The 22,676-nt window shown below is 41.6% G+C and overlaps 1 protein-coding gene across 3 annotated transcripts in view; it reads left to right on the forward strand.

Moving 5' to 3' along the window:
* Positions 1–22,676, forward strand: part of CTCF (CCCTC-binding factor) — a 64,641-nt gene that overhangs the window by 4,593 nt on the left and 37,372 nt on the right. For all 3 annotated transcript variants that reach the window (XM_047789869.1, XM_047789871.1, XM_047789870.1), the window contains exon 2: positions 606–722. The gene's annotated coding sequence lies outside the window, so the exon portion shown is untranslated. The remainder of the gene's footprint in view (positions 1–605; positions 723–22,676) is intronic.

Raw genomic sequence — 22,676 nt, forward strand, 5'->3', positions numbered from 1 at the left:
TAATCACAAGTCTTGAGTTGTTTGTGTATTTAGCAAATGTCTAAAAATATGGGAATATTTTATCATTGTATTAATAGACATTTACAGCATGGGCTTGATTTTTTTTGTTGTTAGTTTTTTGGGGTTTTTTTAATTTTTTTAGGACTGCACTGGCGGCATATGGAGGTTCCCAGGCTAGGGATCAAATCAGAGCTGCAGCTGCCAGCCTGTGCTACAGCCACAGCAACGTGGGATTCGAGCCACGTCTGTGACCTACGACACAGTTGATAGCAATGCTGGATCCTTAACCCACTGAGCGAGGCCAGGGATCAAACCCGAGTCCTCATGGATACTAGTGGGGTTCGTTAACCACTGAGCCACAATGGGAACTCCCAATAATCACAAATCTTGAGTTCTTTATATATTTAGCTAATGTCTAAAAATGTGTGAATATTTTATCATTGACTTAGACATTTACAGGATGGCTTAATTATTAACATGAGGCTTGAGCAGGTATATTGTTTCTTTCCTAATTTTATCAGTCTTCATCTTGCTCTCATTTTGCTTTTCATGTTTATATTTGTGTGTAGTTAGTGTTCATAAAATGATTTGGGCTTCTCTTTTAGAATGGTAGCAGACCTGGGGCCAAAGAACAAGATGCAGTAGTGGACAGATTGCTGACCAGGGGATTGAGAACTGAGTTCTGTTTTCCCTCCTCAAACTGACTTTGCAACCACGGAGAGGTAAATACTACTTTTATTTCTTGGGGCCCCCTCCCTTTTTTTTTTTTTTTTTTTAATGGTAGCACCCATGGCATGTGGAAGTTTCTGGGCCAGGGATTGAATCCAGGCTGCGGCTGTGGGCGAATGCTTTAACCTGTTGTTAAGGATTTGAACCCTCTGCAGCAACCTGAGCTTCTGTAATCAGATTCTTAACCCACTGTGCCACAGTGGGAGCTCCCTCTATTTCTTGGTCTTAAAAATAGGAGTAATTAAACCTTCCTGGGGTTGGAAGATTTGCTGGATCATACTTGTGTATGGGAGATGCAAGATAGTTATTGAAGGCATTCAAGCTTTATATTCAGGAAGTACTCCATTTGAAACACTGCATGGGAGTTCCCAGGTGGCTCAGTGGGTTAAAGATCCAGCATTTTCACTGCTGTGGTGTGGGTTTGATACCTGGCTCCAGAACTTCTGCCTGCTACACGCTCAGCCAAAACCAAAGAAAGAAACTGCATGCACTGCCATTTACTAGCTGGGTGATGCTGGGCAAGTTACCTAACCTTTCTATTTCTATAGTGCTTATTTGTGAGAGAATAATACTAATTCAGGAGGATAATCTTAGAATTGATGAGAATGTATGTAAAGCAATAAGTACTACTCTGAGTATGTACATAGAAAGACTCCAGGATATGGTGGCTGCTTTTCTTTTAAAACCTTGAGATGTATTTTGACTCTTGGCAAATGACTTCAAAAGCTCAGTTTGAAGGGCAGTTTATAATTTTGATGAGGAACAGGTGAAATCCTATTTTTGGGGAAGCTGGTATCTTAGATAAAAATTGTCTTAACTGGAGTTCCCGTTGTGGCTCAGTGGAAACTAATCCAACTGGGAACTGTGAGGTTGTAGGTTTGATCCCTGGCCTCGCTCAGTGGGTTAAGGATCCAGCATTGCCGTGAGCCATGGTGTAGGTTGCAGTCTCGGCTCAGATCTGGTGTGGCTGTGGTGTAGGCCAGCAGCTGTAGCTCCGATTCGACCCCTAGCCTGGGAACCTCCATATGCCGCGAGTGCGGCCCCAAACATACGCACACACGTCTTAATTTAATCTAGCTGATATTTGTTTCCATCAGAGTGTTATGATCATTATAAATTATTTTTTATTTATTTTTAATTAATGAATTTATTACGTTTATAGTTGCACAATGATGACAATCCAGTTTCATAGTATTTTCATCCCACACCCCCAGCGCATCCCCCCACCCTGTAAATAATGTTTTTAAAACATTTGAAAGGATCACTTAAAATTTACTTTAGCCAGGGAGTTCCCGTTGTGGCGCAGTGGTTAACGAATCCGACTAGGAACCATGAGGTTGCGGGTTCGGTCCCTGCCCTTGCTCAGTGGGTTAATGATCCGGCGTTGCCGTGAGCTGTGGTGTAGGTTGCAGACGCGGCTCGGATCCCGAGTTGCTGTGGCTCTGGCGTAGGCCGGTGGCTACAGCTCCGATTCAACCCCTAGCCTGGGAACCTCCATATGCCGCGGGAGTGGCCCAAGAAATAGCAACAACAACAACAACAACAAAAAAAGACAAAAAAAAGAAAATTTATTTTAGCCTACAATTTTTGCTGTGGAATGTAATGAACAGTATAGGGAACTTGAAACAGGCCTCTACGAGGCTTCAGGATCTCAAACTACAAAATAGATAAGTGTGAAAGTTATCTCTTCAAGATACCGGAAAGAACATCTTTCTTATTCTCTAGAAAATGTGAAAATAGTTTAATTGTACTTGTGTAATGGTGAAAGGAGTGTAGAGGCAAGAGTTATAAATGCTGAGATTAAATAAATTTACATGAATGAATCATCTAAGTGAAGACTAAGATTTTTCTTAAAGCTATGCCTGCAGCAAATAGAGAGGAGGAAGGGAACAGGAGTGAAAGTTCTACTCTTCAATCTGTTTTCCAAAAATTGATTCATTAAACAAATCTATTTTCCAGATGGGCAGCTTGGTACTGCCATAGATGAGGACAAGATCTATGTGCTAGTATTTTGTCACTGCAGAAATAATTTGTGCCCTGCAGGTTCTTTTAGTGTTGACACAGTGCATACTAATGAGCTGCTGAAAAAAGAACACTGATTTGATAAGCCATTGGGAAAATTAGCCTTAAGAGTTTAGGGAATGAAATTGTAAGAACATTTTGGTCACTTTTAAGTGTTATGGGTAGTTGAATTGTGTAGATCCTGGATCTCAAACTGGGATATGAATACCCTTAGAGTACAAAGTGTATGATTCTGGGGTACTTGAAGCCACAAGATAAATATGACCCATCTTCTTGGAGCTTCACTTGTGCTCATTGAGAGGGTGATGGTGATTTAAGTAATTTAACTGGTAATTTTACATTTTTTTTTTACATTAAAACAAATATATAAGGAGCAGAATGTGAATTCTTTATGATTGTCTAAGATAACATAGATCTTCAACAGAATGGGACATCATGAGTGCCTGGGAGTGGGAAACCTTGTTTATATGGGTACTATACTGAAAACATTTGAGAAACAGTACTTTTCACTTTTCAACTGTATAACAGCTCTATCACTCTGTCACCCATCTCCTTACTTTGTTGCCTGTAATTTTCTTTTTTTTTTTTGGCTTTTTAGGGCCGCATGTGCGGCACATGGAAGTTCCCAGGCTAGCGGTCGAATCAGAGCTATAGCTGGTAGCCTACGCCACAGCCACAGCAGTGTTAGGTCGAAGCCTCATCTTCGACCTACCCCGCATCTCACAGCTATGCCAGATCCTTAACCCGCTGAGCAAGGCCAGGGATCAAACCCACACCCTTGTGGATTCTAGTCACGTTCGTTAACCGCTGAGCCATGAAGGAAACTCCCTCTCCCCTGTAGTATTCAATGGAGCTTGTTTGCTTGTGTGCATGTTCCTACACATGCCCAACATAAATAGGAGCTCATATTGGTAGGCAGTTCTTGGTGACCAAACCAAGTCATCAAGACCATTGTATAATTATAAAAATTATAATTTAAAAGGAAAGAGGAAACAAAAATCAAGTCAAAAACTAAATTCCGTAAAACAATTTTGAAAACATCACATTAACTCAAGCATAGCTAACAATTTATACTGATTTTTATTACCACCGCCCCCCCCCCAATTAAAGTTTAGTAGTCCAAGTCAATAAAATGGCTAAATCCTAAGCTGTGGACCTTGTGACTCCTAAGATAATTATTCAGAAGCATCTGTTCTTAACTGTTTTGTATGTTTCACAGTTTCTAAGTATTATTACTAGAGTATTACTCTTAAGGTAAATGGCGCTTAAGAAATACATTTTCTATATTGGTAATGCATGCTCTTTGAATATAGGTTTTATATTTGAACCTAATTGGTTCTAGATACATTGAAATACGACTATCTGAAATGTGATTGGATCAACCTGGGTATTTAGATGTGCTCTAAATATTGGCAGTATTTTATTGAACAACTTGTAATGTGCTTGTTGCATACTTTGAACACTGGCCTTTCTCCTTTGTGCCAGGTGCTGCCATTAGGTACTGGGGATTTCAAAATGAGTAAGAGGAGTTCCTGTTGTGGCTCATCGGTAAAGAACCCAACTAGTATCCATGAGGTCGAGGATTTGATCCCTGGCCTTGCTCTCAGTGGGTTAGGGATCCGGTGTTGCCATGAGCTGTGGTGTAGGTCACAGGCATGGCTCAGATCTGGCATTGCTGTGTCTGTGGTTGGCAGCTCCAGCTCCATCTTGACCCCTAGCCTGGGAACTTCCATATGCTGCAGGTGTGGCCCTTAAAAACAAAAAGAAAGAAAGGATCCTTTTCCTAAGGGTTTTAAGTATAATACAGGGCAAAAGGTTTTTTTTTTTTTTTTTTTTTTTAAGGGCCATATGTACAGCATATGGAAGTGCCCTGGTTAGGCGTTGAATCAGCTAAGAGATCTTTAGATAATTGTTTTTGGTACTCTGATAAAAGTGTGTTCAGGTTGTGGGGAGAGATGTTACACGAGTTAGTGAAAGATGTTGGGAAGGCTTCCTGGAGGAGAGACTCTGATCTAGGTTTATCTGGAAATGCAAAAGAAGCTTAAAATTTGATTGTAATCTTACTAGGGCACCAAGGCTTAGCTGCAGCTTAATAGCTCTATGGCCTTGGGCAAATTCATGAAGGGTAACTTCCATGTGCCTTCCTTTCCTCAACTGTAAAATGATATATCTACCTCATTAGAGGCTTATATCAGCTAAATGAAGTATTATTAAGGGGAAATAGATAGAGTTGATAGATACTGTTGACCCTTGAACAATGTGGGCTTGAACTCTTTGGTCCACTTATATGCAGATTTTTTTTTTTTTTCAGAGTAAATACTATGATACTACACAATCCACTGGTTAAATCCCCTGGTGAGGGTGTGGTGTATATGGAGGGCTGACTGTAAATTATACTTGGATTTTAAGTTGTGTGGAGGATTGGTACCCCTAGGGTCAACTGTATGTTTATGACTAAATATAATGTGCTGTGTTGAGGTAAAGTGATGATCTTTAGACTTCAGTAATGGTTGTTGTATATATTTTTTGCATTAAGTTGAATAGTGATGACCACTTGACAATACAAAAATAAATTTAAGTGGGATTTATCAGGAAATTAATCAGAAAATCTGTTGAGAAGTAGACAAATGAATAAGTAAACTGAATTAAATCCCACATTGGTAGCGATGTTCAACCACTACATAAAAAAAAAATATGGTTGGAGAGTTCCTGTCATGGTGCAGTGGAAACAAATCCGACTAGCAACCATGAGGTTTCAGGTTCTATCCCTGGCCTTGCTCAGTGGGTTAAGAATCCGGCATTGCCGTGAGCTGTGGTGTAGGTTGCAGATGAGGCTTGGATTTGGTGTTGCTGTGGCTCTGGTGTAGGCCAGCAACAACAGCTCCAATTCGACCCCTAGCCTGGGAACCTCCATATGCTGCAAGTGCGGCCCTAAAAAGACCCCCCCCAAAAAAACCTGTTAACCTGCAGAATGCTTATGAGTAGTTTTTGTTTTGTTTTGTTTGTTTTTTAATCTAGTACATGATTAGGGGATCGGGTAGGCAGGGAATTGGATGAAGGCAGTCAAAAGGTACAAAGTTCTAATTATAAAATTATGTACTGGGCATATAATGTGCAACTTGATAAATATAATAAGACATTGCTGTATATTATATATGAAAGTTAACAGTAAATCCTAAGAGTTCTCATCACATGAAAAAAATGTTTTCTATTTAATTTTGTATCTATGTGAAATGATGGATGTTCACTAAACTTTGGTAAATATTTCGTGATATAGGTCACATCATTATGCTGTACACCTTGAACAGTGTTATGTGTCAATTATATCTAAATAAAACTGGAAGAAAATAATAAAATATGATACAAAAAATTTTTATGGAAGAAAAGCAAAGAAAAATGCAAACAGTAACCTGGCATATAGCAAGAGCTTAGAAGTACTTGTTTGAAAGAATGAATGCCTAGGAAAAAGATTAAATCAGTACACATCACAGCATTAGTCAAGGAGTTCCTGCTAAGCCACAATTGGCTGAAGATCCAACTGTAGCACCTCAAGTTGCTCCAGAGGCATGGGTTCCATCCCTGGCCTGGTACAGTGGGTTAAGGATTTGGCATTGCCACGGCTGCAGCTCAGTTTTGATCCCTGGCCTGGGAACTTCCATATGCCTCAGGTGCAGCCAAAAAGAAAAAAAAGTCTTTTGAGCAGTAGACGAGTGAATAAGTAACAGGATCAAATCCCAAGTTGGGAGTGATGTTCAACAGCTTCTTAAAAAAATATAGTCAAAATTAGAAAGCAAACTTATGGTTACCAAAGGGGAAGTGGGGGTATAAATTAGGAGTTTGGGATTAACATATACAGAATACTATGTATAAAATAGATAACCAACAAGGATCTACTGTGTAGCTCAGTATCTTATAATAACCTATAAAGGAGAAGAACCCAAAAAAGAGTGGGTGTGTGTGTAAACTGAGTCACTTTGTTGTACACTTGAAACTAACATTGTAAATTTACTATACTTCAATTAAAAAAAAAACCACTAGTCAAAACAAAATAAACTAGTAGTATAAGGGTAGTTAGGCTTGGGCTGACTTTTCCTGGTTCTCTCTAGTTTTATAATGCAACCAGTTTTTTGCCTCAGAATTATCAAGATTTGGGAGTAACAATATTCAACAATAGGGGACTAATTAAATTAGGATACATCTGCATACAGACAGTCCTCTGTATCTGCAGATTTAGCCAACTGCAATAAAGAGGAACAACTATACTGTGCCATTTTATATAAAGGACTTGAGTATCCATGGATTTGGGTGTCTGGCCAGGGTAGGGAAGTGGGTCCTGGAACCAATATACTGCAGATACTGAGGGACAGCTGTAATAGAATGTCATGCCACCATTTTATTATATATAGAAATATGTTGAAATGGAGAGAGATTTGAGACACTGAATGAAGAAAGCAGATTATCACATAGTATGCACAGTGTGATCTCTCATTGAGAGTAAAGGTAGAGGGACTGTGGATATAAATCATCATATTTCTGTGATAATTTTATTTTCTTGCTTATCTGCATTTTCTCCTATTGACTATATTATATAATTTGTTTTTTTTTTTTTTTGGTTTTTTAGGGCCACACTCTTGGCATATGGAAGTTCTCAGGCTGGGGTCGAATTGGAGCTACAGCTGCTGGCCACAGCAGTGCAGGATCTGAGCCATGCCTATGACCTACACCACAGCTCACAGCAGTGCTGGATCCTTCCCCACTGAGCGAGGCCAGGGATCAAACCCACATCCTCGTGGATCCTAGTCAGGTTTGTCAACCACTGAGCCAGGAGGGAACTCCTTATGTAAGTTTTTGGGGGTTTTTTTTGTCTTTTTTTGCTATTTCTTGGGCCGTTCCCACGGCATATGGAGGTTCCCAGGCTAGGGGTTGAATCGGAGCTGTAGCCGCCAGCCTACGCCAGAGCCACAGCGACTCGGGATCCCAGTCAAGTCTGTGACCTACACCACAGCTCACGGCAACGCCGGATCGTTAACCCACTGAGCAAGGGCAGGGACCGAACCCGCAACCTCATGGTTCCTAGTCGGATTCGTTAACCACTGCGCCACGACGGGAACTCCATCCTTATGTAATTTTTAAAGGGAAAAAGGAATCCAATACAATAGGAAGTTGTACTGAAGCTTTCTAATAAATACAATGAAATAATACAAGTAGTTTTTGCCTAGTTTATTCTGGCCCTGAAGCTGGATTCAAGAGCCTTGTTGAAACAGTTGCAGTAGTGCAGGCAGGAGGGTGCTGGCAGCCATGTATCTGCCCAAGTGTTAGAGAGAATTGAGGTTGCAGAGGCAGTTCTTGAAAGTTTCCTCACTTACATTTGGTTTTTTTTTTATTGTTGTTGTTCTTATTTTTTTTGTATCATTCAAATAATGTTTAGTTTTATTCTTCGGTAGACTCTGATTGTAGAATTACACGTTAGAACCTAAGGACCCTTCTACTTTCCCCAAAGGGAAACACTACTGATAGTTTATAGTGTTTCCTTTGGGTTTTTGTCCTCCACTTTTGTGAATGGTCATGTACATGTGATACATTTTTTAAAACAAAATGTAACTATGTTATATAAATACTCTGACTACCGCATTAGATACAAGCATTAGATACAAGCGAGAAGAAATATTTCAAACAGTATGAAATAATAGTGAAAATAACTTCCACCCGCCTCTGATCCCTCAGTTTTCTTCCATAGAGATAAATATTATCAATTTCTCATATATCCCTCCAGAGAAAATTCTACATATGTGTAAATGTGTTTATATATCTTTTAAAAAAAACAAAAACGGAGTTCCCGTCGTGGCGCAGTGGTTAACGAATCCGACTAGGAACCATGAGGTTGTGGGTTCGGTCCCTGCCCTTGCTCAGTGGGTTAACGATCCAGTGTTGCCCTGAGCTGTGGTGTAGGTTGCAGACGTGGCTCGGATCCCGTGTTGCTGTGGCTCTGGCGTAGGCCGGTGGCTACAGCTCCGATTCGACCCCTAGCGTGGGAACCTCCATATGCTGCGGGAGCGGCCCAAGAAATAGCAACAATAACAACAACAACAAATAATAAAAATAAAAATATTAAAAAACAAACAAAAATGAAATGGCAGCATACTGTACACATTGTTCTGGACATTTGAATTGTTTTCAATCTTTCACTGTTAGATAAAGATGCTATAGTAGATATCTTTGTGTATAGCTCTTTGGGCACATGTACAATTGTACTTATAGGATAAATTCATAGAAGTTGAATTGCTTATACATTCCTAGAAGAGGGGGTGGCATGTACAAAGGCCTAGAGGCAGGAGAAGAGAAACCTAGAATGTTCTGGATACTGAAAGCAATTCTATACGCTTAGAGCAGAGTGTAAAAGGTTGGATGCAGATCTGCTGATAGGGCCCTGAAGGACCCTGTAGGGCGGGGGAAGGAGTTTAGATCTTAGCCTAAGAGTTTCCTGTGGGAGGTTTCAGAAGGGATGTCTCCTTGCTGATAATGAACTTATATTTTAGAAACCTGTGGCCACTGTGAAAAATAGATGGTAAGAGAGCAAAAAGGAAAGTGGGGTAACTAGGTAGGAGGCCATTGCACTTGGCCAGGCAAGATGTAATGTCAGCCTGATTTAAGGAAGGGGATCTCACCAGAATTGCTTTTTGTCAAGTTCTGTTGTTGTTTTGTTAAACTAAGCTGAAATCCTATTCATCACCTTCTTTTGTGACCTTTTTTTATGTTATATGTTAAGAACATTTTCCTTGTTAGATACCTATGTTACTTCAGATTACTAGGAACGTGTTTCCTTCTTGGTGAATGTTAAACTTTTAACCTATTCTTAATTGTTTCTTTTTGCCTTTAATCCTTCATTTCTCCTCTTATTCCCCATTGTTTGAATTATTTCTAAAATAAGAGTAAATTGACTTTGAATGAAAGCCAAGTTAATAGTAAATTTGAGTGCATAGATTTTGAAGTGTCTTTTATATTCACAATCTCTTGTATTTTTATGGCCACACAGCATATGGAAATTACCGGGCCAGGGATTGAATCCGAGCTGTGGCAACTCCAGACCGTTTCTTTAAAAAAATATTTTTTTTCCTGCTTATTAGGGCCGTACCCGTAGCATATGGAGGTTCCCAGGCTAGGGGTTGAATCGGAGCTGCCAGCCTACACCAGAGCCATCGCAACCTATGCCACAGCTCACAGCAGTGCTGGATCCCCAACCCATGGAACAAGGCCAGAGATCGAACCTGCATCCTTGTGGATTCTAGTTGGATTCATTTCCACTTTGCCACAAAGTGAACTCCAAACTTCTTTTTTCTTTATTGGCCTCTCCATGGCATATGGAGTTCCTAGGCCAGGGATTGAATCTGAGCCACAGCTGTGGTTAACCCACTGTGCTGGGCTGGGGATTAAACCAACACCTTTGCAGAGACCCAAGCCACTACGGTTGGATTTTTTTTTTTTTTTTTTTTTGTCTTTTTGCCATTTCTTGGGCCGATCCCATGGCATATGGAGGTTCCTAGGCTAGGGGTCTAATCGGAACTGTTGCTGCCGGCCTACACTAGAGCCACAGCAATACGGGATCCAAGCTGTGTCTGTAAACCTACACCACAGCTCTCGGCAACGTCAGATCCTTAACCCACTGAGCAAGGCCAGGGATCGAACCTGCAACCTCATGGTTCCTAGTCAGATTCGTTAACCATTGAGCCACAACGGGAACTCCTCTTCCCAACTTCTTGACTGAGCTTTTATCTGAATTTCTTTTTCTCCTCTCTTTGTTTCCATATTTCTCAGGAATAATCAAGTTGACATATTATTTGTGTTTATAATCTCATATTAGGAGTTCCCATTGTGGTACAGCAGAAATGAATCCAACCAGGAACCATGAGGTTGCAGTTTCGATCCCTGGTCTCACTCAGTGGGTTAAGGATCTGGCATTGCCATGAGCTGTGGTGTAGGTTGCAGACACGGCTCAGATCTGGCATTGCTGTGGCTGTGGTATAGGCCAGCAGCTGTAGCTCTGATTAGACCCCTAGCCTGGGAACCTCCATATGCCATGGGGGTGGCCCTAAAAATAAAAAAATAAAAAAAAACTTATATTACTTCAAAGTAGCATTTTGGTTCTTTTGTTTAAATTTATGTGTTCTGCTGTATGTATATCCTTTTTGTTTTTCAGATTTCTTTTGTTCTGTTGAATGACACTTTAACTGTTATTCACATTTAATGCTATACTATTCCTCACTAAAGATATTTTACTGTATTTTTTTAATATAAGCATTTATCTTTGTTGAAAGAGACGTTATATTGACATTTATTATTACTATTGCTATTGCCTTTGGTACAGGTGTGAATTGTTGAATTTAAGCTGTTATTTTTTTTTCTGTTTTGGCCACTCTGCGGCATATGGAGTTCCTGGGCCAGGGATCAGAACCAAGTCGCAGTTTCTATCTAAGCTGTGGCTGTAGCAGTGCTGGATCTTAGCCCACTGTGCTGGGCTGGGGATCGAACTTGCATCCTAGGGTTCCCAAGATGCTGTTAATCCTGTTGCACCACAATAGGAACTCCTATTAGTTTCTTTTTAAAAATTTTGTTTGTCTCTGTCTTTTTAGGGCCGCACCTCCAGCATATGGACATTCCCAGGTTAGGCATTGATTCAGAGCTGCAGCTGCCAGCCTATACCACAGCCATAGCAACATGGGATCTGAGCCTTGTCTGCAACTTACACCACAGCTCATGGCATCGCCAAGTCCTTAACCCACTGAGTAAGGCCGAGGATTGAACCTGTGGCCTCATGGATCCTAGTAGTTACTGGTTCATTACCACTGATCCCTGACAGAAGCTTCTAAATTTTTATTTTATGTTGAAGTATAGTTGATTTACAGTGTTAGTTTCAGGTTTACAGCAAAGTGATTTACTTATACATATATCCATTCTTTTTCAGATTCTTTTCCCATATAGATTATTACAGGATATTGAGTACAGTTTCCTGTGCTATACAGTAGGTTCTTGCTGCTTATCTGTTTTATATATAGTGGTGTGTTTATGTTAATCCCAGACTCCTGATTTATTCCTCCCCCACCACCTTTCCACTTGGGTAATCATAAGTTTGCTTTTGAAATTTGTGAGTCTGTTCCTGTTTTATAATTAAGCTGGATCCTTAACCCACTGAGCAAGGCCAGGGATCAAACCAGCCAACCTCGTGGTTCCTAGTCAGATTTGTTTCCACTGCACCACGACAGGAACTCCGTTAAGCTGTTAGCTTCTAATTTAACCTTGACCTTATAGGAGACTACATTTACCAAATGAAAATCGTCTTGGTTCCACTAAGTAGCATTCATGAGTGAATATTGGGTTATAGAGACCATAGAATAGTGGCCACATGGTCACTGAGATATGCTGCAAAAGCACGAGTTCACTCTGATTTGTATGTCTATTTCTCTTTTTTTTTTTCCATTGGTCCTGTGTTGAGCTTGTGCTTACCATCTAGAGACATCTTTTGATATTGATGCTAACCATGAGAGAGATGAAATTTTAGGACTTCCTTCTTGAGTCATACATTCCATTATTGTTTATATGAGAATCGTATTAGTTTTGAGGTAGGCTTTTTTTTTAATCCAAATAAACAAAACAGTCCTTTGTTCTAAACAATGAACCAACAATTCTAATAGAAAACTGGATATTTGAGTAGCTTTGATTTATGTAGACCTGCATTTAGGGTGCATAGCTATTGTATTCTAGGTCAGTCACTTCAAAAATAATCATTGGCAGACATTATATCATAATTACCTGAGGACCTTTTGAAATACAGTGTCTCCCACCCCAGACCTACTGAATCAAAATCCCTGGGATCTATGCATTTTAAAGCTTACTAGGTGATTCTTATATCACCCAGGTTTGGGAACCACTGCTCAGGTAGAACTTGCCCACAGATCCATAGATGTGCTTGTTAGATGTTCTCTACATTTTACATCGTGCTGTGTAATTTATTCCTTTTTATAATAATTGTTTATTCAAGGTGATAGACTTGCCTTAGATCCCTAGCCTTTCTCATTTCCAGTGCTGAAAGACTGTAAGACTGCTCTAAGGACAGTCTTAATTCTGAGCCACATTCAGGGATGTGGGCCTGGAGCAGGGCAAGGAGGGACCTAGTGGTTCCTGCACTTTGTCATCCTTGGGAAAACAAGGAGAAATGAGGCATTAGCTTGTTGTATGCCAGCAGAAGTGTCATTCAGGCTGTAGAAAGCAGAGATGGATAGCATGTGCTTGGGAGGCAGCCTCCTGTCAGTACTGTGGTACTAGGATGTTGACTCCCAGATAAGCTGTCTTTTCTTTCATGTATTTAGTAAGTGAAATAAACAGGCTACCCTTAAAGAGGTGCTACAACATGACCTCTGAAACCAGGTGACAGTAATAAATTTGAAATAGTTTAGTACAGTTCCACTTGAAATTTTTGGCACAAAAGGTTTGACTAAATCCACATACATATTTAGGTTTTTCCCATATACTGTTGCCTTTCCTAGAATGTTTCTCTCTGTTGTAGTTTGATCCTTTAAGATCCAGCTCTTTCAGTTCTCGAAGCTCTCCTTCATGAGCTTAAGCCATCCTTTTTGCCAGGGTGGGAGGAAGTATGTGTTAACCTTTTTTAGAGCACTCACAAAACTATATAGCTCCTACTTGTTCTGTCTCCCTGTAAGATGAGGAATTCCCTGAAAAACCGTATGTAGTAGGACTTTTTTTCTTTTTCTTTCATTCTGTGTGTGTGTGTGTGTGTGTGTGTGTGTGTGTGTGTGTGTGTGTGTGTGTGTGTATGTGTTTAGGGCCATACCTGCAGAATACGGAAGTTTCAGAATAGGGGTCGAATCAGAGCTACAGCTGCCAGCCTACAACACAGTCACATCAGTGCCAGATTTGAGCCACGTCTGTGACCTACACCACAGCTCATGGCAACACCAGATCCTTAAGTGACCGAGCAGGGCCACGGATAGAATCTGCATCCTCGTGGATACTAATTGAGTTCTTAACTTACTGAGCCACAATGGGAATTCCATGGACTTTTTTTCAAGTAGTTAAGATTCGCCTCTGTGTACTCAACATCAGGTGCCTTTTGCTAAAGGAATTATTATTGGTTTAGGAGTTCCCATTGTGGTGCAGTGGTTAACGAATTCGACTAGGAACCATGAGGGTGCGGGTTTGATCCCTGGCCTCGCTCAGTGGGTTAAAGGATCCGGCGTTGCCATGAGCTGTGGTGTAGGTTGCAGACGCGGCTCAGATCTGGCGTTGCTGCGGCTCTGGCATAGACCAGCAGCTACAGCTCTGATTAGACCCTTAGCCTGGGAATCTCCGTATGCCGCGAGAGTGGCCCTAGAAAAGGCAAAAAGACAAAAAATAATAATAATAAAAAATAAAAGAATTACTATTGGTTTAGCATTTCTCATTCTTTGTAGCAAAAACCTTTCACTTCTATAGTTGTTGTTTCACTGTTGCCATTGCAAATATTTTATTAGTATATAAGTTATTTCCTAGGTTCAAAGCTTTCTTTAAATAGAATTTTTAAACTTGAGATATCATTTTATTTCTCTTTTAACTTCTCTTCCCACCCTCTAAATGTCCCAACTGCTCTTTTAAAAGTTAATGACATGGAGTTCCCCCTTTGGCGCAATGGAAATGAATTCAGCTAGTAACCATGAGGACGCAGGTTCTATCCTGGCCTTGCTCATTGGTTCACGGATCCAGCATTGCCGTGAGCTGAGGTGTAGTTCACAGATACAGCTCGGATCCTGCGTTGCTGTGGCTGTTGGTGTAGACCAGCAGCTTTAGCTCTGATTTGACCCCTAGCCTGGGACCCTCCATCTACCACTGGTTTGGCCATAAAAAGCAAAAAAAAAAAAAAAATTAATGACAGGCGTTCCCGTTGTAGCAAGGCAGAAACAAATCTGACTGGTACCCCTGAGGACATGGGATCAATCTTGGCCTCGCTCAGTGGGTCAAGGATCCGACATTGCCCTGAGCTGTGGTGTAAGTAGCAGATGGAGCTTGCATCCTGAGTTGCTGTGGCTGTGGTAAAGGCTGGCAGCTACAGCTCTGATTTGACCCCTAGCCTGGGAACTTACATATGCCACAGATTTAGTGTGTCCCTAAAAAGCAAAAGAAAGTCATAAAACAGGCAAGAGAAAGGTGTACGTGTGACAATAGGTGAATGCTACTTTAGATAAAGACCGCTCCTGCTTCCAATCACCCTGAAATAAATGGTCGCTAGTATTTTTCTGCTTCTGAGTCTGAGTCATCCTTTGCACCCAGCTCTTCTCCACCCTTGTTTTTTTTTCTTTTTTTGCTTTTTAGGGCCACACTCATGGCATAAGGAAGTTCCCAGGCTAGGGGTGAAATTGGAGCTGCAGCTGCCAGCCTATACCACAGCCACAGCAACACCAGATCCAAGCCATGTCTACAACCTACACCACAGCTTATGGCAATGCCGGATCCTTAACCCACTGAGTGAGACCAGGAATTGAACCTGCATCTTCATAGATACTAGTTGGGTTTATTACCACTGAGCCATGACGGGAACTCTTTTTTGACTTTTAAACCTAATTTTTGTTCCAGAAGAATGGATAGTTTTTGTTACTTTTGGCTAGTGTTCTACATCTAATGAAAGTCAACTTTTCCTTTCATTCTCAGAAGTTGATTGCTTATTTGTAATTGCTTTTTTTCCCCTTGTCATAATGGTGCTTAATTTCCTCTGCAGTCAGAATATTGGAATAGTATTTTATAGCCTCCTGGGTAAAAAACATTCTTCTAATTTAAAGATCTAGAAAGTAGATTAAGATGTAGTACATTGGAGTTCCTGCTGTGGCACAATGGGATGTGCACCGTCTGTGCAGCACCAGGATGCATGATAAATCCCTGGCATGGCGCAGGGGGTTAAAGGATCCAGTGTGGTGTTGCTGCAGCTGCAGCAAAGGTCACAGCTGCATCTTGGATCTGTTCCTTGGCCAGGAACTCCATATGCTGCAGGGCAGCCAGAAAAGGCAGTGGGGGTGAGTGTAGATATACAATGGAATACTATTCAGCCATAAAAAGGAATGGAATAATGCCGTTTGCATAACATGGGTACAAGTAGAGATTCTCATAAGTGAAGTAAGTCAGAAAGAGAACGCTGAGTACCATATGATATCACTTATATGTGGAATCTAAAGTATGACACAAATGAACCTATCAACAGAACAGAAACAGACTCAGGTATGGAGAACAGACTTGTGGTTGCCAAGGGGGATGGGGGAAGGAGTGGGATGGGGTTAGTAGATGCAGACATTACATTTGGAATGGATAAACAATGAGATCCTCCTACATATAGCATAGGGAAGTGTATCTAATCTCTTGGGATGGACCATAGTGGAAGATAGCAAAAGGAATGTATATGTATATATGACTGGGTCACTGTGCTGTACAGCAGAAATTAGCATAACATTGTAAATCAGCTGTAATAAAAATGTGGAAATTCTCAGGCCAGGGATCGACAGCTGCATTTGAAGCCTTCACCACAGCTACAGCAACACTGGATCCTTAATCTGATGTGCAACAGGGGAACTTCCTAGATGATCTTCTTATCTGCTCCAGGAAATAAGTTAGGGCTTTGTGTGTGTGTGTGTGTGTGTGTGTCTTTTTTGTTGTTGTTGTTGTTGCTATTTCTTGGGCCGCTCCCGCGGCATATGGAGGTTCCCAGGCCAGGGGTCAAATCGGAGCTGTAGCCACCGGCCTACGCCAGAGCCACAGCAACGTGGGATCCGAGCCACGTCTGCAACCTACACCACAGCTCATGGCAATGCCGGATCGTTAACCCACTGAGCAAGGGCAGGGCCCAAACCCGCAACCTCATGGTTCCTAGTTGGATTCGTTAACCACTGCGCCACGACGGGAACTCCAAGTTAGGGCTTTTAGCTGTCACTTGTAGAGTACAGCATATTAAACAAGAAGTTTTGAGAGTTCCTTGTTGGCTCAGCAGGTTAAGGATTTGGCATTGTCTCTTCTATGGCTCTGGTCACTGCTGTGGTGCAAGTTCAGTCCCTGGCCCCCAGAAAGTTCTGCATGCTGAGAACGTGGCCAAAAAAAAAAAAACAAAAAAAAAAACCAGAGTTTTGGTGATTTTATTTATTAAACAGATTTCTGGGAGTTTCTGCTTTGGCACAGTGGGTTGGGGATCAGGTATTGTCTCAGGGGTGGCACAGGTTTGATCCCTGGCCCAGATGTGGCATAGGTTACAGCCAAGGCTTGGATTTGATCATTGCCTGAGAACTTCCATATGCCAAAGGCATGGCTGAAAAAAGCTGGGGGGGGGGGGGAGGTGCTATGAGAAATCATCCTTCTCTGTTGTCTTAGTGTACATAGATGTTTGGGTTTTTTTGGTTGTTGTGGGGCGGTTTTTATTTTTGGGTTGGTTTGGTTGTTGTGGGGTTTTTTGTTTGTTTTTGTTTTTGTTTTTGTTTTGCCACCACATTCAAAAGTTACCAGGCCAGGGATTGAACCTGAGCTACAGGAGTGACAATGCCAGATCCCTAACTGGTTGAGCCACCAGGGAACTCCTCAGTGCACTTGTGTTATATTCTCAGTACATGTATATTTTATAATAACCAGTCGCCGCAAATATCTAAACTTAGTAGTGGTGAGTGTGAAAGGTTATTTTGGTTGTTTTCCATTCAGAAACAACCTGACACATTTGCTGCATTGCCACATAATCAGGTGATAAATTACTAAGTCTTTTTTTGGGAGGGAGTGGGCATGACATGCAGACATTACCAGGCCAGGGTTTGAACCCAAGTCACAGCAGTGACAACACTGAATCCTTAACCTACTGAGCTGTGAGGAGATTCCATAAATTACTGAGTCTTAACATATTCATAAAATATTGTATTCACAATTAGCTTTTATTTTTGTGGCAAAGTTTTTAAAATCTACACCTATAATTGTGTTGTTAGGATTTTTAATTTTTCTCTGAGTAATGATACAAACATAGCAATAAAGTAAATAAATTCATTTAGTTAAGCTTCCAGTTATCATACAATGTTTATTTTTCCCTGTTCTCTTCTTATTTTTATCATGTGGAAGGGCCATTTATACATGTTTTGTATGGTAATGGCAGCAATATCGAATGTCTACTACTTACCTAACACTGTTTTTGTGTTCATTGCTATAGAGGATACAGAAATGAAAGGCATAACAAGCCCTTAACAAGCTAATAGTCAATTGGGGGAAAGACAGGTACATAAAACAGTATATTATAAACAAAGAAAGAAAGCAAAAACAAAACAAGTAGTGTTGAGGTCAGTCTGCACTGATCAAAGTTGAAAAGCCTTTGAATAGAGGATGATTTGACCTGGAGGGAACAAGACAGTAGGCAGTTGTGTGGAACATGCGCCAAAGGCAAGATTGGATGGGTGGAAAGAATGGTAACAAAGCATACAGAACTCTGGGAGCAAAGCCAAAAAGTTTGACGTTTATTCAGGAACCCTCAACCATCATGAGTTTTTGCGCCTCATTTCAGGGAGATTTGCTCTGGCAGCAATATGCTAGACTAGTAAAAGAGACCAACCTGGGAGGTTCTTTTTGGCTCTATTTCTCTTTCATTCCTGGATTTGGTCAGTTACCAGATTCTTTCAACTGGTTGCTACCTTCATTCTAAAGATACTTGGTAGTTTATCAGATAAGTCATTTTGGAGTTCCCATTGTGGCTCAGTGGGTTACAAACCCAGCTAGTATCCATGAGGATGCGGGTTCAGTCCCTGGCTTCGATCATTGGGTTAGGGATTCAGCATTGCTGTGAGCCATGGTATAGGTCACAGACACAACTTGGATGCTGTATTACTGTTGCTGTGGTACAGACCATTAGCTGTAGCTCTGATTCAACCCCTCGCCTGGGAGCATCCATGTGTCACAAATGTGGCCCTAAAAAGCAAAAAAAGAAAACAGTTAAGTCATTTTTGTGGGGAAATTTTATCAGAAGTTTATCATTAGAATTATAAGAAACTGAAGTTCCCATTGTGGCTCAGCAGGTTAAGAACCCAACATAGTGTCTGTGAGGTCTGTCCCTGGCCTTGCTCAGTGGGTTAAGGAGCTGGCATTACCATGGCTGTGGTGTAGGCCTGCAGCTGCAGTTCCAGTTCAGCCCCTAGCCCAGGAACTTCCATATGCCTTGGGTGTGGCTATGAAAAGGGAAAAAAAAGAGAAGAATTATAAGAAACTGAAAGGTAATATATTCAGCTAACATGTATTCATTGCTTTCTGGGATGATCTCTAAGAATACAGAGGAATGTAGTAGCCAGGCTCTGCATACGTTATTTTACTTAATCTCTGTGATGGCCAATGAAATGGACACCATTATCTCTCTTTCACAGGGAGGGAAACTGAGGCACAAAAGGGTAGCGTATCTCACTTCAGGTCACATTGCTCTGTGTATAAATAGAAGAACCAGATTTGGAATACAGGTCTCTGGCTAGAGAGCCTAAGCTCTTAATGACTGTTCCATTCTGTTTCTCCTGCCCCCTGCCCCCTTTTAAATTAAAACATTTTTGTTTTTTGCTGCACCTGCAGCTTGTGGAAATTCCTGGACCATTGTGGTGGTAGCACCAGATCTTTAACCCACTGCACTTCATGGGAACTCTAAAACATGAGTTTTAATATCTACATTTTATATATATTTATTTATTTATTTGGCCTTTTGTCTTTTCTGAGGCCGCACCTGCGGCATATGGAAGTTCCCAGGCTAGGGGTCGAATTGGAGCTATAGCCACTGGCCTACGCCAGAGCCACAGCAATACGGGATCCAAGCTGTGTCTGTGACCTACACCACACGCCAGATCCCTAACCCACTGAGCAAGGCCAGGGATCAAACCTGCAACCTCATGGTTCCTAGTCAGATTCCTTAACCACTGCGCCATGACGGGAACTCCGAATATCTGCATAATGTTTTGTAAATGTGTCATCATTTACCAAGTTTAACTATTCCCCTGTGGTTGTACTTATAGGTGTTTATAATTATTTACTGATTAATAATATCTTTGTAATGTTGGTGTTCAGTTATGATAATTTCTGGGCATAAAGTCTGAAATGGAATTACTGGATCACAATTCGAATATTTTAAAATTCTTGATTTGTATCATTTTTGTTGACTTTTAAAATGAAGTATAGTTCACTTACAGTATTACTTTCAGGTGTAGAACATAGTGATCTGATATTTTTATAGATTGCACACCATACAAAAGTTAATATTTTTTACTCTGTTCCCTAAAACTTTTTTGCCACAGCATGCAGTGGCATTTTATGTGGGATTTTAGTTCGCAGACCAGCAGTGAAAGTGCTGAGCCCTAACCAGTAGATCACCAGGGAACTCCCTGTAACATCTATTTTATTTTTTTTTGTCTTTTGCCTTTTCTAGGGCCGCTCCCGAGGCATATGGAGGTTCCCAGGCTAGGGGTCTAATGGGAGCCGTAGCCACCAGCCTACGCCATAGCCACAGCAACGTGGGATCCGAGCCACGTCTGCAACCTACACCACAGCTCACGTGCAACACCAGATCCTTAACCCACTGAGCAAGGGCAGGGATCGAAACCGCAGGCTCATGGTTCCCAGTCGAACTCGTTAACCACTTTGCCATGACGGGAACTTCTGTAACATCTATTTTATAACTGGTAGTTTGTACCTCTTAGTCCCCTTCACGTCTTTTCCCCACCCCCAACTCATCTCCTCTCTGGGAGCCACTAAATTGTTCTTTGTATCTGTGAGTTAGGAGCCTCGGCTTCAATGTACACCATGCCTGCAGCAACTCTAGAGCCTTACACCACTGTGCTGAGCCAGGGATCAAACCTGCACCTCAGCAGTGACCCAAGCTGCCGCAGAGACAATACCAGATCTTAACCCACTGCATGACATCAGGAACTCCTGTCACATTATTTTAATTTGTATTTCTCTTAGTGTTTAGGAAATTTGATTTTTTTTCCCTAATTCATCTGCTACTTGTATTTCTTTTTTTTTTGTCTTTTTTTTTGTCTTTTTGTTGTTGTTGTTGTTGTTGTTGCTATTTTTTGGGCCACTCCTGCAGCATATGGAGGTTCCCAGGCTAGGGGTTGAATCAGAGCTGTAGCCACCGGCCTACGCCAGAGCCACAGCAAGCGGGATCCGAGCCGCGTCTGCAACCTACACCACAGCTCAGGGCAACGCCGGATCGTTAACCCACTGAGCAAGGGCAGGGATCGAACCCGCAACCTCATGGTTCCTAGTCGGATTCGTTAACCACTGCGCCACGACGGGAACTCCAGTATTTTGTCTTTTTAGGGCCACACCCACTGCATGTGAAGGTTCCCAGGCTAGGGGTCTAATTGGAGCTGTAGCTGCTGGCGTACACTAGAGGCACAGCAATGCCAGATCCGAGCTGAGTCTGTGACCTACAGCTCAGGGCAACCCCGGATCATTAACCCACTGAGCAAGGGCAGGGACCGAACCCGCAGCCTCATGGTTCCTAGTCGGATTCGTTAACCACTGCACCACGACCACTGCGCCACGACGGAAACTCCTGCTACTTGTATTTCTTTGAGTCATCTGTTTGTGTCCTTTCCCCAGCTTTCTCTTTTGTTTTTTTGTCTTTTATAAATTTTTCAGTTATATAATAAGGGTGTTAATCCTTTGACATACGTTGGAGTCTTTTTTTTTTAAGGGCCGAACCTATAGCATATGGAAATTCCCAGTCTAGGGGTTGAATCAGAGCTGCAGCTGCTGGCTGATGCCACAGCCACACTAGATCCGAGCCGTGTTTGCCACGGCTCATAGCAACTTCAACACCAGATCCTTTAACCTACTCAGCGAGGCCAGGAATTAGACCCGCATTTTCATGGATGCTAGTCGATTCTTAACCACTGAGCCACAACGGGAACTGCAAATTCAAATTGATTTTTTTTTGTCTTTTTGTCTTTTCTAAGGCCACACCTGTGGCATATGGAGGTTCCCAGGCTAGAGGTCTAATCGAAGCTATAGTCGCTGGCCTTTGCCACAGCCACAGCAACATGGGATCTGAGCCAAGTCTTCGACCTACACCACAGGTCACAGCACCACCAGATCCTTAACCCACTGAGTGAGGCCATGGATTGAACCTACAGCCTCATGGTTCCTAGTCAGATTCTTTAACCACAGTGCCATGATGGGAACTCCCAAATATTTTTTTTGCTGACCATTTTCTTTACAGGGTTTTTTGTTTTGGTTTGTTTTGGGTTTTTTTGGTTTTTAGGGACACACCCATGGCGTATGAAGCTTCCCAGACTAGGGGTCTAATCAGAGCTACAGCTGCTGGCACAGGCACATCAGATCTGAGCTGCATCTGCAACCTACACCACTGCTCATGGCAACACTGGATCCATAACCCACTAAGTGAGGCCAGGGATCGAACCCACAACTTCAGGGCTCCTAGTTGGATTGTTTCCACTGCACCACAACAGGAACTCCAGTTTTCTTTTTCTTTTTTTATTTTAAGGCTGTCAAAATTTCAGTTTCCTCTAGGCTTCTAATATTTATGCATCTAAACACTTAAGCCTTAATTCTGAGATCAGAAGACCATTTATCTATTACCTTTTTTTTAAGTTTGGTTTTTGGGTTTTGGTTCTGTTGATTTCTCCCTATCTCACACAACAGAATGTATTCTAGATGGATTAAAGTGTTAACTCAGTATTTTCTCAGTAGTTATAGTTTTTCTGCCACCTTTATCAAATACAAATAGTCTTCTTTCCCCACTAATATTTAAATGACAACTTTTTGGAATTCCCTCGTGGCCTAGCAGTTAAGGATTCGACGTTGTCACTGCTGTGGCTCTGGCACCAGGTTTAGTCTCTGTCTCAGGAACTTCTGTATGCCTTGGGCAGGGCCAAAAAGTT

The sequence above is a fragment of the Phacochoerus africanus genome, chromosome 8, assembly GCF_016906955.1.
Source record: "Phacochoerus africanus isolate WHEZ1 chromosome 8, ROS_Pafr_v1, whole genome shotgun sequence".
NCBI classification, from domain to species: domain Eukaryota; kingdom Metazoa; phylum Chordata; class Mammalia; order Artiodactyla; family Suidae; genus Phacochoerus; species Phacochoerus africanus.